Below are 15222 nucleotides of genomic sequence, written 5' to 3' on the forward strand. Positions count from 1 at the left end.
TTAGTGAATGACTTAACCTCCAGTGTGCTGTCTGTCTGCACTGGTCTCAGAACAGTTTGAAATGCTCCTTATTTTCATCCTAACTCCATATTAAGCCTCTTAAAGCAACATTTATCAGCTTTTGGATGAATCCATTAATTCTACATTTGTAGAATTACAAATTACAATTGTACATTAAATATAGAATATTTAAGGAAAATGAGCCTATAGTCCACGTACATGTTCATTGTGTTCAGCAGCGTGCCATTTCACGATAAATCTATGAAATATTTCAAAAGACATATGGGATAAAATTAGAGACTCTGATCTTTTGACTCAAACAGGTTTCAGTGTAAAAACTTAATTCGGTTTCTTACCAGATGCAGTTTTGTTGCCGTTTCTCCCAAAGACAAACTCCGCTGTGGTCAGCGCCATGCTGTTTTGTCACATGACTCTGTCAGCACAGAGTCCCCTGAACGGAGATCAGTCGGTTTAAATTAAATCCAATTATGCATAGCCTATAGCGAAGCCAGAATGTAATGTCCACACTTGTGGACGTGGGGTCTCAGGTTAAAAATAAATAAATAAATAAAAAAAGACTTTTGTACCTTAATGTGATGTTAAAACATGTTGCTGTTTAGACTATTTTTGGTCCTTCAGTTTTGTAGGTGATGTGTTGGTGAACTTATTTCACACGTGCAATTCTGATCTGCAGTCCCTGATTGTGGAACGGTCACAAGGTCAGTCCATGTTTGTCCTGCAGCGTTTTAATACAGCGCCTCAAACTGTTTACATGAGTAACAATCTGACAAGTATGAAATAATGTACTGTAAAAAGATTCCTCTAGGAATGTCATTTTCTACAGCTGTAGTATAATTTCTATAGTGAACGTTATTTTTTTCTAGTTATGCTCAGCTCTAAATTATTTCTTCTTTTTATATTTATTATTTTAACCCTTTGTTAAAAAATCAAAAACGCATTGCTTTGTATGGGCCAAAAAGAGCCAGTTGAGTACAGAAGATAGAAAGCTCCTCCCTATTGATTATTAACTTAAACATTGCCTAGTCTTGTTTTAACCGCATTAAACACAAGCTTTTTAAAATAGTATTTTATCCGGAAAGAGTGCCACCGATGTATCAACAGTGATAAGGTACAACGGCGCTAAAGGCACTTTTGACTTCTCTAAACACCAGTTTGTCATTTATGAACTGCAAAATATTCCTGATCCATAAAAATGTTGCATATTGGATATATATATATATGGAGTGGTGGTGGTGTAGTGGGATAAAGCACATAACTGGTAATCAGAAGGTTGCTGGTTTGATCCCCACAGTCACCATCATTGTGTCCTTGAGTAAGGCACTTAACTCCAGGTTGCTCCGGGGGGATTGTCCCTGTAATAATTGCACTGTAAGTCACTTTGGATAAAAGCGTCTGCCAAATGCATAAAAAATTTTAAAACATTTATGTAGCTAATGAGATCGCTGAAATTTAATTTGAGACAAAATACTTATTTGTCATTTTTCAGTTTTGTTCAAGGTGATTCAGTCACAGTTTTGTAATAACACTGAAAAGTTAAAGGATAATATTTGGGGTAAAAAACACCCATAAAACACATTTTCTTAATGTTCAAGTTGGGATCACATTGGGCCTCATTCATGAAACATTCGCAAATATATCATTAAATTCAGAGTAATTTGTGTGTACATTTCTTCCGGATTTACAAATGCTTCATTCTCCCCATATTTGTTAGTAAAACGTGCGTGTTTGTGAATTCCTAACATTCGTAAATACGAGGCGTGTGCCCATTCATTTCCATTGATCATATAATCCATGCCCATGAAAACACCATATAAGGAAGGCACCCGACTCACAATGCTTTTAACATCTGTGCATAACAGTAATGATATCGTTTTTATGACTGAAGTGCATTCACAACGCACAATAGTGTCTCAAAGTAGGGATTACTGTCATTGCATGTTTTTGCTGTCATATGATGCTCTTTTGTGAATCAAACAGTTCAAGAAGTCAATAAAAATAGTTTGACATGAAGCTTTAGTGTAAAACATGTTCAGTTCAATTGGGGAGGAGGATACGCAGCACCATTAACCTTCTCTGGTTCAGCTCGCAGAGCATTGCCAGTATCGCTCGAGAAACTTCTCAGGTAAATTATAATGGTAACCGTGATTTACTTGCACCTGGAAGAATCTTCAGAGAAATAAATAGAATGCTTAAAGAAGATCTTTTACCTAAACAATGCAAGATATACGACAATGTACAGGCTTTTTGTATTTTTCCCCCATTGCGCTGTGTCTGCACCTGACCACAATGTGTTTATTTATAGGTTTAACAGCATTAGCATTGACCATACTTTATCAACTGAACGTGATTTACCGACGCCTATTAAATAATGAAACCTAAATAATTTCTAAATCACCTAAAGCTCATATAAAATAATAATGATGAAGAATAACTGGCCAAAATCACATTAGAGGGCATTACATTTTCTGGGAAACATTATAAGTTTGGATGTCTTACACATGATTTACACGTGGTCTAGAACAGGTGTACATTTTTGTTTGTACCAACTAACTAATATGAAAAAATGAATTAATCTGAGAATTTACGTAGAACGGCTCTACAAATGATTTACACAAAAATTCATTCTGCTCCTTGTTCATGAATGAGGCCCATTGACTGAGCTAATCTTAATTGAGATTCATTTGTTTATATAATATTTGAGATGTTCTGCAATGCCAAATGTGTTTGAAATCAACCTTTAGCCCCATTGTGCCCTACTATTCTTTTACAGTAGATATACAGTAAACCCTTCATTATGAGGAAAAAATTATCCATCCATCCATCCATCTTCAACCGCTTATCCGAAGTCGTGTCACGGGGGCAGCTGCTCCAGCAGGGGCCCCCAAACTTCCCTATCCCGAGCCACATTAACCAGCTCTGACTGGGGGACCCCGAGGTGTTCCCAGGCCAGTGTGGAGATATAATCTCTCCACCTAGTCCTGGGTCTTCCCAGAGGCCTCCTCCCAGCTGAACGTGCCTGAAACACCTCCCTAGGGAGGCGGCCAGGGGACATCCTTACCAGATGCCCAAACCACCTCAACTGGCTCCTTTCGACGCAAAGGAGCAGCGGCTCTTCTCCGAGCTCCTCACGGATGACTGAGCTCCTCACCCTATCTCTAAGGGAGAAGCCCGCCACCCTTCTGAGGAAGCCCATTTCGGCCGCTTGTACTCGCAACCTAGTTCTTTCGGTCATGACCCAGCCTTCATGACCATAGGTGAGGGTAGGAACAAAAATTGACCGGTAGATCGAGAGCTTTGCCTTCCGTTCCAACTTCTAACGGTGTGATAGCGCGAGTGCAATACCGCCCCCGCTGCACCGATTCTCCGGCCAACCTCCCGCTCCATTGTCCCCTCACTCGTGAACAAGACCCCGAGGTACTTGAACTCCTTCACTTGGGGCAATACCTCCTTCCCTACCTGGAGTACGCACTCCCATCAGTTTCCTGGAAAAAATTATGTTAATTATAATTGTATGTTTGAAACAAATACAGAATCATGGTTTTATTCAAAACATTTTAATTCAGAATATAAATGTCTGCCTGGTGGACGAAAAAGCAGTCTTGACTTCCATTAAAAAGGTCCCCACACTGATCGAGGCATCAAGGTATCATATAAACTTGTGGATGGTCTCTTTTGACTTGGGCCAGTGAGTAACCATCTTGCAACCATTTAGTATCGCCCTAGCAACACCTTAGTATTCACCCAAATCAATTGTATACATTATTCTTTTTTACAAATTAATTAATTGTTGTGGAGACTCCAAATGCATTTTTTCTCCCCGTCCCCTATAAAGGGGTCTGAATACTTTCTGAACGCACTGTGTATATATATATTACCATATATGTCAAATATAGTCTTTATTAGTTAAAACATCACAGACTAACACCACAAATGATCATTGTTAATCCATTTAATTACTATTACAGACAGTTTGCACAATGACCCCTAGTTTCCTTTCTCATACTGTTAATCCTGTCGGTCAATTGAGTAATCCCAAGAGATTCCTGCTCGTCATTTAATTTCATCAGCCTTTCAGGGTGTGCTTGTAGACACTCAGAAGGAATTCGAAATGAAAGCGATCTCACTTGTTGAACACTTGCACCTTGTTAAATGGTGTGACCTTTGCTTCTCAGCTGTCTTCACTTGTTGGTGCATCTAAAAATAGTTTCTCTTTAGATGTCACATTGGGTTGCAACCATACTTGTCTGTTGGCAAACACTGAGTTCTAATAATAGTGCCTTAAAAAAATGGCAAATACAAAAATGGTCAATGCACAGCAAGAGACGAAAAGGCCAACTAGACTTTATTAATTTAACCTCGTAGATAACTTATGCCTTTGACGGGCACATAAGCAGCATTACTGGGAAGGCATCCAAATGTTTGACCTGACAGAAAGACGATACCACCATAGCATAGATTCCCATATATCTCACTTGTCTTGTGACAGTGGAAGCATGCAGAGGATGTCACAGTAAGACCATCACTCTCCAGCAATGCTTTAGTTTCACCACTGCAATAAAACAAAGTTGTACACTGCACTTACCTTTATTTATATTCATCTTTCTGTGAAGCGTTCCACCATGTTACATAAATGGATCTCTATCATGAGCATCCCTTTCCAGGAATCTCACAGGGTTATCTTTGTACCCATGAACAAATGAGGGGACATTCTTGTGCCCAATGATGCTAGGAATCATTTCATCTGTCGTTCACTGACCTTGAAGCGGACTTAAACTGTGATAACTATGACAGTTATCTGGCACTGTTTGTGAGCAGCAAATGTGGCATTTCTAATGTGTTGAGTTTTGTTTTCAAGTTTCCAATGAAGACCAACATTTGAATATAATTGTTTAGTGTTTATACAAGTCATAACTTGGGAAATAGTAATCTGGAGACTGTATATTGATGCATTATGAGATCAGGAAAGACAGCAGATGGTGAATCTCAACAGTTACTTTATTAGGATTACTTACCTCTGTGGTTATGAAGCCTGTGATGTTTTCAGACAATTACAGATGTCATGCTGGTGAACACGTGTTTTATACTTTTAAAATTATGGTTTTAATCACATCTCTCCAAATACGTTCCATTATGGGATCAGCAGTTGGCAGTGGTCAGAGAGCAGTCTTCATCTAGTGGAAGGACTAGTGTATATGAAAACGTTTGCTTATCCCTCCCTACCTCTGCTGAACCAAACACAATAGTTTGGCATAAGTGCCAGCTTCCTTATTTAGATAGATAGTCACTTTATGAAAGAGAGGAAGGGCACACTGCTGAAACTCAATTGCTTATTCAACTGTAAAGTTTCCCTTGAAGTTACAACTTGTAAGTAGTATGCAAATATATGATTAAGGGTCACCATCTTTAAGTTTGACTGCATTATCTTTAAATTACTCTTCAAGGATGTAAGAAACTTGAATTCTTGGTTGGTAAGAGTTATGATTGATTGTGTTTTTGCAACAGTATTCTGTGGAGTGTCAACTTTCAGAGGTACGCAATGCACCATATATTGATATTTCATGGTGGTTCTGATTGATGATGTGTGATATGGATGTAGTTTATTGCATGCTATTAACTGACAAATACGCATGAAAGATTTCAATGTGCTTAATTTACATTTATGAATTTAATGGATGCTTTCATCCAAAGCTCCTACTAGGTCAAGTTCTAAAATAGGAGCAGCTGTGTCTCAGGTGGTAGAGCAGGTCGGCCACTAATCACAGGGTTGGTGGTTTGATTCCCATCCCACATGACTCCACATGCCAAAGTGTCCTTGGGCAAGACACTGAACCCCAAGTTGCTACCAATGGCAGTGTGTGTGTGTGAGTATGAGGAGGAGCTATATATATATATATATATATATATATATATATATATATATATATATATATATATATATATATAGCCAATTAATCAGCAGTGATAGCTTCTTTTGGAACTATCTCTATAAATCAACAACAGTAGTTTGTTTTCCTTATCTGTTAGTGTGAGTAGGTTAGAGCACAAACATTTCAAAATCCCCAGTGTCCCACGTTATGCACCGATCTCCATTTTTTTTGGTAATCATTGGGATCTTGGTTGCACAATAAAACGCATCTTGGGTTGTTGAACAAACTGAGAGCCAAGAGCTGTGATACTGTATCTAAGGTATATCGAGATAAGGTCTTGAGATTTTCTAAATTTTTAAACCACGTTTAACTTGACACATTTACCTAAAACAAAGACAATTTCCTGACACATGCTGTCCTTTTATCTGTTCCATTCAGTGTAGCTCTTACGTAACATCGATGCATTGCAAAACCAAACCCTATAACAATAACAAATCTTTGCCTTGTCTCCTCCTCCTACAGAAAGGGCACAATGAAGAGTGAAGCTCTCATTCGAGTCTTTCTGAAATACTTGCTTGGTGTGACTTCTTGACATCAATACCTGTAGTTCTGTAGAATAAAGTGTGCAAATGAAACTTTTCCTGTGGTCATTGTCATATTTGGATATGTTTCAATATTAGTTATTTGATAGACACTTTCTTATTTAAAGCAATTTACAGTCCATGTACTACAGAGACAGTCATCCTAAATTAAACTCCATAGAATCTCACTGATCGCTATGTGCATCTATATTTACCTCCATTTATAATAAGAGATGTTTTAAAAAAGTATTCGAAAATGGCATTAGCATGAGGACAGTTTTCATTTTAATTTAATAAAATAAATGTACTCAACAAAAGTCATCTTTACTGAATTGCATGGCACAAGATAACTTACAGAAAGTAGGACCAGAACAACTGTGCTCCCCCAATGTTGACTGATGTTGGGCTAAAGGTGTTTTACACTAACAGGTAACAGTGTTTTGCAACAATAACGTGACCCTCTCCTTTTTTTCAACGAGAGTTGAAGATAAGAAATGACATGGGTGAAAGAGATTGTTTGCGATGCTACAAGTTGTGGTAGCTCAACTTCATACAGACGCACAGTGACATGATGTGGTGACCACAAATCTTAATGTATTTACAACAATCAAGTCGGAACACCTACTAGCATCAAAGGGTTCAGCAACCTCAAAAGGTTGAATTACTGTAAGTGTGAATGCTGTAAAATTCATAGAAGCAAAAGAAACAAAATAGCATCCTACACATATAAACTGATGAGCCAAAACATTTTGACCACTTACAGCTAAAGCAAATAACTTTGATCATCTCCTAACAAGGTCACATGTCAAGGTCTAGGTAGATTAGATGGTAAGCGAACAGTCAGTTCTCGAAGTCAACGTCTTGAATGCTAGAGAAATGAGCAGGAGTAAAGAACTGAGCAACTTTGACAAGGGCCAAATTGTTATGGCCAGAAGACTGGGTCAGAACATTTCTCAAATGGCAAGGCTTGTGGGGTGCTATTTTGGAAGCACACAGAGGACCAACGAAATGCAGTTGTTTTCGCATTTCCCAACTAACCTAGGGTCAGAGCGCAGGGTCAGCCATGAAACAGCGCCCCTGGAGCAGACAGAGTCAAGGGCCTTGCTCAAGGGCCCAACAGGGGTATCTTGGCAGTGCTGGGGCTTGAACCCGTGACGTTTCGGTCAGGAACCCAGAGCCTTAACCGCTGAGCCAAATAAAATACAATTGATGTATTTGGTTACTTTTAAAATTCAGTCTTCTTTTATCAAATTATAATTTTGTTGATGTAGCAATATTGAAGTAAATTTAAAAAACCCATCATGGATTTTATAGACATGTAAGTGTTTTAATTGGCAGAACTACATGATTCATGATTAGAGAAGTTACTTCAGCTTTGATGCCACCATAATATACAACAAGACAATATATACATCACGCGAATGCATTGCATTTGTTATAGAAACTTCTATATTACCATCATGACCATAATATTGATTTAGTTTGACAGAATATGGTATAAAACTGCCATATTATCTTGTAGATAGAAAAAAAACCTACATACCATATATTTTTTCAAGTGTGAAATGTACTCTCATGTAAGGTCATGTTTCTTTGGAAGATCAAAGCTGTTGTGTCTTCCTCTGTGAGCATCCGGGAACGTTCTGTAATAGGAAAAGTGCATCTTTGTCAGACAGTTGAGTCCAAAGTGTGTCCTTCAAACATCCAAAATCCAAAGTGTGTCCTTCAAACATCCTCTGCTCTTAAAGTATTAGGTGGAAAATATTTGTATGTTAAAGCTTAAAGCATCCAAATACTCGAGGAAAAAAGATACCAGTCACAGTATGACTGTTAATATAATACAATTCGTCTTTCAGCTTAAGACTCACCTGTTGATAATGATACTCCTTTCCTTTTGACCGCTTATGACTTTACTCCCTCAAAATAAATAAATGAAAAGAATCATTCATTCAACAATACATAAGTAAAAACAATGAAGAATAAGCAAAACTTTGATGAAGACCCACTGCTTGGCAGGTTGAGCACTGAACGCCTGATGGGAAAAATGGTGAAGAGCAGGTGGAGTCTAACAGCTGATATTGGGGAGGAGCTTCTCAAAGGTTCACAGAGGAACCAACAATCATGCAACCTTAAACCACAGCACAATTTGCTTGAGATATATCAAGATATATTACCATAAGAAATATCACAGCAATCTTAAACTTGACCTTTCTACTATTTGGCTAAAAATGACCTTAGCAGTTAGTTGACTCTTTTAAACACCCAATAACAGGTGCGTAATTAGAAAAACTGAGGAACAACAGGATTGCTTATCATTAGCATAATGATCATTGAATTTTCCTTAAGCAAACAGAACAGAAATGTTCACCGAATAGACCTTTCCACTTATAATACACAATGCAATAATGTGTGTCCGTTAATAATAAATGTTTGTCTTGTCACCAGACCGTCATCGCTTTTCCTCAATTGGCCATGTAACTTAAGCAGCATGTATATGGATTGGAAAGGCGACAACATCAATGTTTATTTATGCGCTTGGAGACCTTTACAGATGAGACATCTGCTTCGTGTGAGGTCTCAGTGTCCTCATCAGTTGCTTTCATTTCGTCAGGGGCATAGGAGGAACTTCACAGGTTTATGTTTGTATTCAAGGACAATGGGAAGGAAACAATGTGGAACAAACAAGACAGTGGTAAGAGTATCGCGTTTGGCCATCTGTGAGTGACTGTAGGCAACCCAAAAGCATCAATACAGGTGCTGCATATTCACAGAATGTTCTACAGTGTTTGTCAACATTTCTTTTAAGGGTTGATGATACAATTTTCAAAAGCTTTCCTTGCCTTAACTTGACACACCAAGTGTTCAAAAGTGAATTTGTGCAACTAGACGCCTCCGAAGGTCTAAAAACAATGCACCTATGTTCTTGGGAGGTGTGCTCAAGTTACCTATGTTCTAGATAACCCATGTTCTCTAGATATACAGGACGGAGCAACTTCCAAGGATGACAATCTGGGTGTAACCTGATTGAAAAGTGACTATGCAAATAAACACATTCAAAGGTTCAATCAACACCATGTACCTCTGTTCATGGTTGATGATGCCTATTTGCATGAAATGATCTCGATGTCAAACAGTACACTTTGCAATTTTACTGTCCCCAGCACTGGAAAATTGGAACCTATTGCTAAAACAACGTGATTAATAAAAAAGTAACTTTACTTTGAGGAGAGCTTGTATGTCCATTGATTACAGCAATAATTTTCTTGGCAGTGACAGCTGAAGAAAGAGATAAATGGATGTTGGTCACAGAGATCACGCAAGCTGTTCTTCTCAATCATTGAGAAGCAGCCATTAAGAATTTCACAGGTTATCTTTGTCCTCAAGTGTGAAGGCAAAGAAACAATGCTGTGTCAACAATGAAGGCCAGAGTGAAGCATTCGCACCAGCTGGAATCTGACCTTGAGCCTTATAGATTGGATAAAAAACATCTATCAGACAAAGTGAAATGACACTTAGCTTGTCCTTGAGCAAGTTACACAGATCAGTTGCTTCAAACAATCAGATGCCTTCCCTTTTGAGTCAACATTTACTAATTATTCATACAATGTAGCAGACATTTGTGATCCACAAAGTTTCCCAGGATCAATAAAGGGTTAAGTACCTTGTTGCACCATGAATACGGCGTGACTGTTTCAGTAACTTTACGGTTATTTGAAAAGACCCCAAAACTTGGTGCCAGTCGCCAAAGCTCCAAATACTTCACCACATATGTACTCTTCTCAATAAATGTTCATACCTCAATAAACAATGTACAATAATCCATGCCATTATGGTTTAAACATAATTTTCTGTTTTGTCTATAACTATACATGATACATTGATTCTTTTTGTTGTGTATTAAACATATAATAGGACTGCAGTTTGTCCTCACTGGCATGAATTGCACCCTATATAAAATAAACACACCCCTGCCTCCAGCAGTCACCCAGCCCATCTGTATCCTCACCAAACTCTAATATGCTTCATAAAATTCCTTCTCCATATTTAGAGGAGCTCTTGCATTATAAAAGAGGTGGAGAGTAAATGACCTCAGACAGGTTTTCTTCTGTATCATCAAACGGTAAGCCATCAAGAATGCATTCAGATTAACCCATTTAGCAGACACTTTTATCCAAAGGACTTACAAATGAGGAATGATTCATTGTGCTCCTCATTTGTAAGTCGCTTTGAAAGAATGCCTCAAACTTTCTGAATGCCTGATCTTATTAACAATGATGAAAATATGAAATGTATTTGTTGTATATTTCCTCCCAGCCATAGAATGGTATAGTATTTTAAAATGGTGTTCTTGTACTCTAGGTCTATAATGACTATAATGCAGACTCTAATGATAGGTGACACATGTTTGATGTTCAGTACAAGTAACACTGCTTCTTGTTTGTGTTTGATCCTAGGATGATAAATCATCAGTGTCTGTTGAACTAAAAAGGTACTGTGACCCTGACCACACTCAACACAACATCAATAACATCATATCTTATCTACATACATGCATACATATAAATATACAGTATATTAGTAGAACATATACTGTACATGTAAAAATTCCCCTATTAAGTGGCTCCAAAAAAGTAAGACACTTTAAGAGACAATTGAACTGTGAAGGAAGGTGATGTTCATCCTCAGTTCCCACCAAAGTTCGATAAAATTGAGGACATGGCGATGTTCACCTTCCTGCAGGAGCCTGCTGTGCTGTTTAACCTCAAAGAGCGTTACACAGCCTGGATGATCTACAATAAAACTTGCAGTTTGAGATCATAGATGACCATACAACTACCCACAGCATCTTATTATCTCTTTCTCTCTCTTCTAGACCTACTCTGGGCTCTTCTGTGTCACTGTAAACCCCTACAAGTGGCTGCCAGTGTACAACCAGGAAGTTGTCTTAGCTTACAGAGGCAAAGCTGCAGCGTAGTCTCTCCAAAGCAAACTCTGAGGTGGCTTAGTGGAGAACCAAGTATGAAACCGATGCCATCAAGAGGACTGAGGAGCTGGAGGATGCCAGGTATGAAACAAGAAATTCATTATTTAAGTTTTATCTTATCGGCAGGCAGCAGAAGCCCAGAAACAACACAAGAGTTTTCAAGGACATCTCAAAGTATTAAATCGAAATTTGTTGCCAAAGTGAAATCCCACACATTTTTTCAGTGTTTTCTGTCGTCAAATATGTACTTCACAGGATGCCCAACTCCAGCTGGATGATGCTCTTCGTGGTAATGATGATCTCAAAGAGAACATCGCCATTGTGGAGAGACGCAACAATCTGCTGCAGGCTGAACTGGATGAGTTGAGAACCTTGGTGGAACAGACTGAGAGAGGAAGGAAACTGGCTGAGCAGGAACTGCTGGACGTCAGTGAGAGGGTTCAGCTGCTGCACTCTCAGGTATGAACATCTATACTAGTCCTGTACTAGAGAGAGTCTTTAAACTTCTAATCTAAAGACTATATAAATGTGATTACTCTTAATGTTCAGAACACCAGCCTGCTGACGGCAGTAACCAGATAAAACTAAATCTACATTTGGATCATTTGTTTCCTGAAATCCTCACGATGGTATTAATGGTTCTATTGGAGGAGAAGATTGGTTTTGATTATTTAAACATCAGTTTTTAAAAATCAGCACTTACTTTAATGCATACCCAGTGTATAAGGTGATGCACATGAGCAGTATTGTTTTATTTTTCTACCACTTAACACTTGGCTCACCAAAGATTTGAAGACACCATTGCATTCACTGAATTAGCTTGAAGAGGTCCTGCCTAACAAAACTAAACAACATTAAAAGACTACAAGATAATACCTTCAACCCAATATTGTTTTCATTTCTCTTCCTCTCACAGAAAGGGCACGATGAAGAGTGAAGCTCTCACATGGATCTTTCTGAAAGTGTGCCTCTTCATTATCTGTAGTTCTGTAGAATAAATGAATATGTAAATAAGTACCTGCTTCTGCACTATTGATGTTGTTTTAACACTGAGATGCCATTGCATTCACCTTAAATACATTGGGGGAATTCATTATATACTGTACACTATAAAGCTACTCAGCAGTTTATTTGAGACTTTCAGTGGTGATTATACACCATATTTAACATCCGATACAAAAGTACACATTTTACATCGTCATAAAGTAAAAACAAAAGATGCAATTTACATGAAAAACACTTTATTTATTAATTTACCTTAAATTTGAGGTGGGGACATTGCATGTGACAAGGGAATGTTTTTATGTAGATTTTGTTCATTTATGGTCTTATTACGACATTCCCAAATACCATCTTTTCACTTATTAGACAGTTATTTAAAAACTCTTGATTTAACCTTGAATTCGGTGCATACATTTGCAACATTTAAAAAAGTATAAACAATGAGATCAAATTGCCTCAAAATAAACCTTAGACACCACACACAAAGATCTCATGGATCAGGAATATTTTGCAGTGTATAGAGACAAACAGGTGTTTAGAAAAGTAATGTGGTAGTTTTTGTTACTAATTAGTGTTTTAGGAAAAAATAAAATCAAAGGTGCTTTTTACTCCTGTGTGTAAACGTGTCTTTATGTGACACACATGTGAATGTGTTCAGTAAGAAGCTATGAGGGGCAGTAATGATCCCAGTGCAACTTCACAGTCTTCACAAATAGTTTTCATGGTTTGACAACAATTGGATGTTTTAGCAAGAAATCAAACAAATGCTTTAGTTGATTTGCAGATGATTTCTTACCTTACAAAACGAGATTTATCCAATGTCCTTGAATCTGAAAAAGGCAATCAAGGAACTTAAGTGACATTAATTGTGTGTTTGTGTGTGTATGTATGAGTGTCTGTGTGAGTGTGTGTATTTGTGTGCTTGAAATCGTAGATGTAATTCAATGTGATGATCAGATCAATGATGGGCAGATGATTGACGTTGAAGTCAACACTGAACAGCTGAGAATGGAGAGAAGGAGGGTGTTCCCCCTCTGATGGACATGTAACTTTAATAAAGTGAAGTGTGCCAACTTCTATAACTAGATGCTCTTATTTCTGTTCATGGAGCTCATTACAAAGAGACCACCTGCTTCAGTCGAGATCTCAACATGTGCCCGATCTGTCCTCAATCATCCAGAAGCACACAGGAACAATTTCACACCGTTATCTTTATACTCAAGGGCAAATAGAAAGATAAATAAGAGTCACAAAGGCCGAAGTAAAGGTGTATCCTTTTGTCATCTGATTGGTGCCAACAGTTTAGTGGTCACATTGTTTTTATGAAGATCAAACCAATTATACACACAAACCAAATGACTGAAACAATTATATAAACTCCATAATAGCCGCATACTTTAGCCTTTAGATCAGGTTTGTTTGCCATATTTAACATGTTGTCTTTATAATATTACTATTTTCCTCCCACAGTAAAAATGGGTCTTTACGCATGAAATATAAAGCTGCATTAATATTTTAGGAAGGGGGTCTCTCGCAATGGCTTCATTGCGGTCCTTGGCATCAAACAGTTTTAAAAACTCTGCCTTAGATAACATGCATGGGTTGAAAGGGTACCTTTTTAAATTCCAAACATAAGAACAACTTTAGAGTCTCAGTCTTTGTTTTATGCTTACAAACTATCACAAAGTAGAAAGAAGGACGGGCAACGCTGTTAAGTGTTCCTAAGCATAATACTGGAACTGAAGTGTGGCACCTGACCACTTGTAAACTCTTGAAGAATCTCACAGGAAGCTTCTAGAATGTGTCTTCATTGGGCTTCATAAATAACACCCTTTAGACTATTAGACACTATTGTAGCAGGTGTGAGATTGTGAGTAATTAACACTCATCACACACTTCTTGCTCCTTGTTAGACCGAATGTCTTGACCCCGATTTATCAGCTATAAGTCTTTGAGTACAAATAAACAGTCTAATGGAAAACTGCTGCAATTATCTGTGAGATCACAGAGGAATTAGTAATTAAGCAGATACTGAGTTTTTTAAAGAAAGGAACCCCAAGATAATATATTTTTCGAGGCATAAACCTCAATATAAAAGTTGAAATGATTTGATGCACAAGAGAACATTGAAGTATATTTTCTGTGAAACCTTAAAAATCAGGGAGGAAAAAAAACTAGACATTATAAAACCCCCAGTCAAATATATTGGGAAATATACAGTATGTAACAACACCTACTGCTCTTAGTATTAAGCAGATTATGTCCAGAAAGGTCACTCGCTCTTTGTTCATGGATATAGTTTGTTCGCTCATCCAAGCTGTTCCTCTCAATCATGTTGCTCATACAAACTGAAATATTCACACCAGCCAGACATTGACCTTGACCATGCTAAACCAATACCTGTTAAACTCTTGAGGCCTCTAGTGGAAAGCACAGGAACATGTTAGTGTCTAAACATGTACTTTTAGCCAATCTCTCAAGAGATGACAAAACAATTAATAATAAAACATAGGGCCAAGAATAAGACACTAATATACCGTAGCATTTGGGCTTTTGACTATTCTGTAATTCAGATTAATTTGGTACCAGATAGGTCCTTGTCCTTCCATTTCATTACTTTTGTAATTTAATATAGGCTATCAAGTCCTACCAAATGAGTCTTAGGTAATAAATCGTAATTCAATTAATATTAGAGCAAAACACTGTCTACTTTATCAGTCATGTCTGCATAAAACCAGTGCTCAAGTTGAAGGGTTCAGTATACTCT

Source organism: Xyrauchen texanus, chromosome 41 (genome assembly GCF_025860055.1).
Source record: "Xyrauchen texanus isolate HMW12.3.18 chromosome 41, RBS_HiC_50CHRs, whole genome shotgun sequence".
Lineage (NCBI taxonomy): Eukaryota > Metazoa > Chordata > Actinopteri > Cypriniformes > Catostomidae > Xyrauchen > Xyrauchen texanus.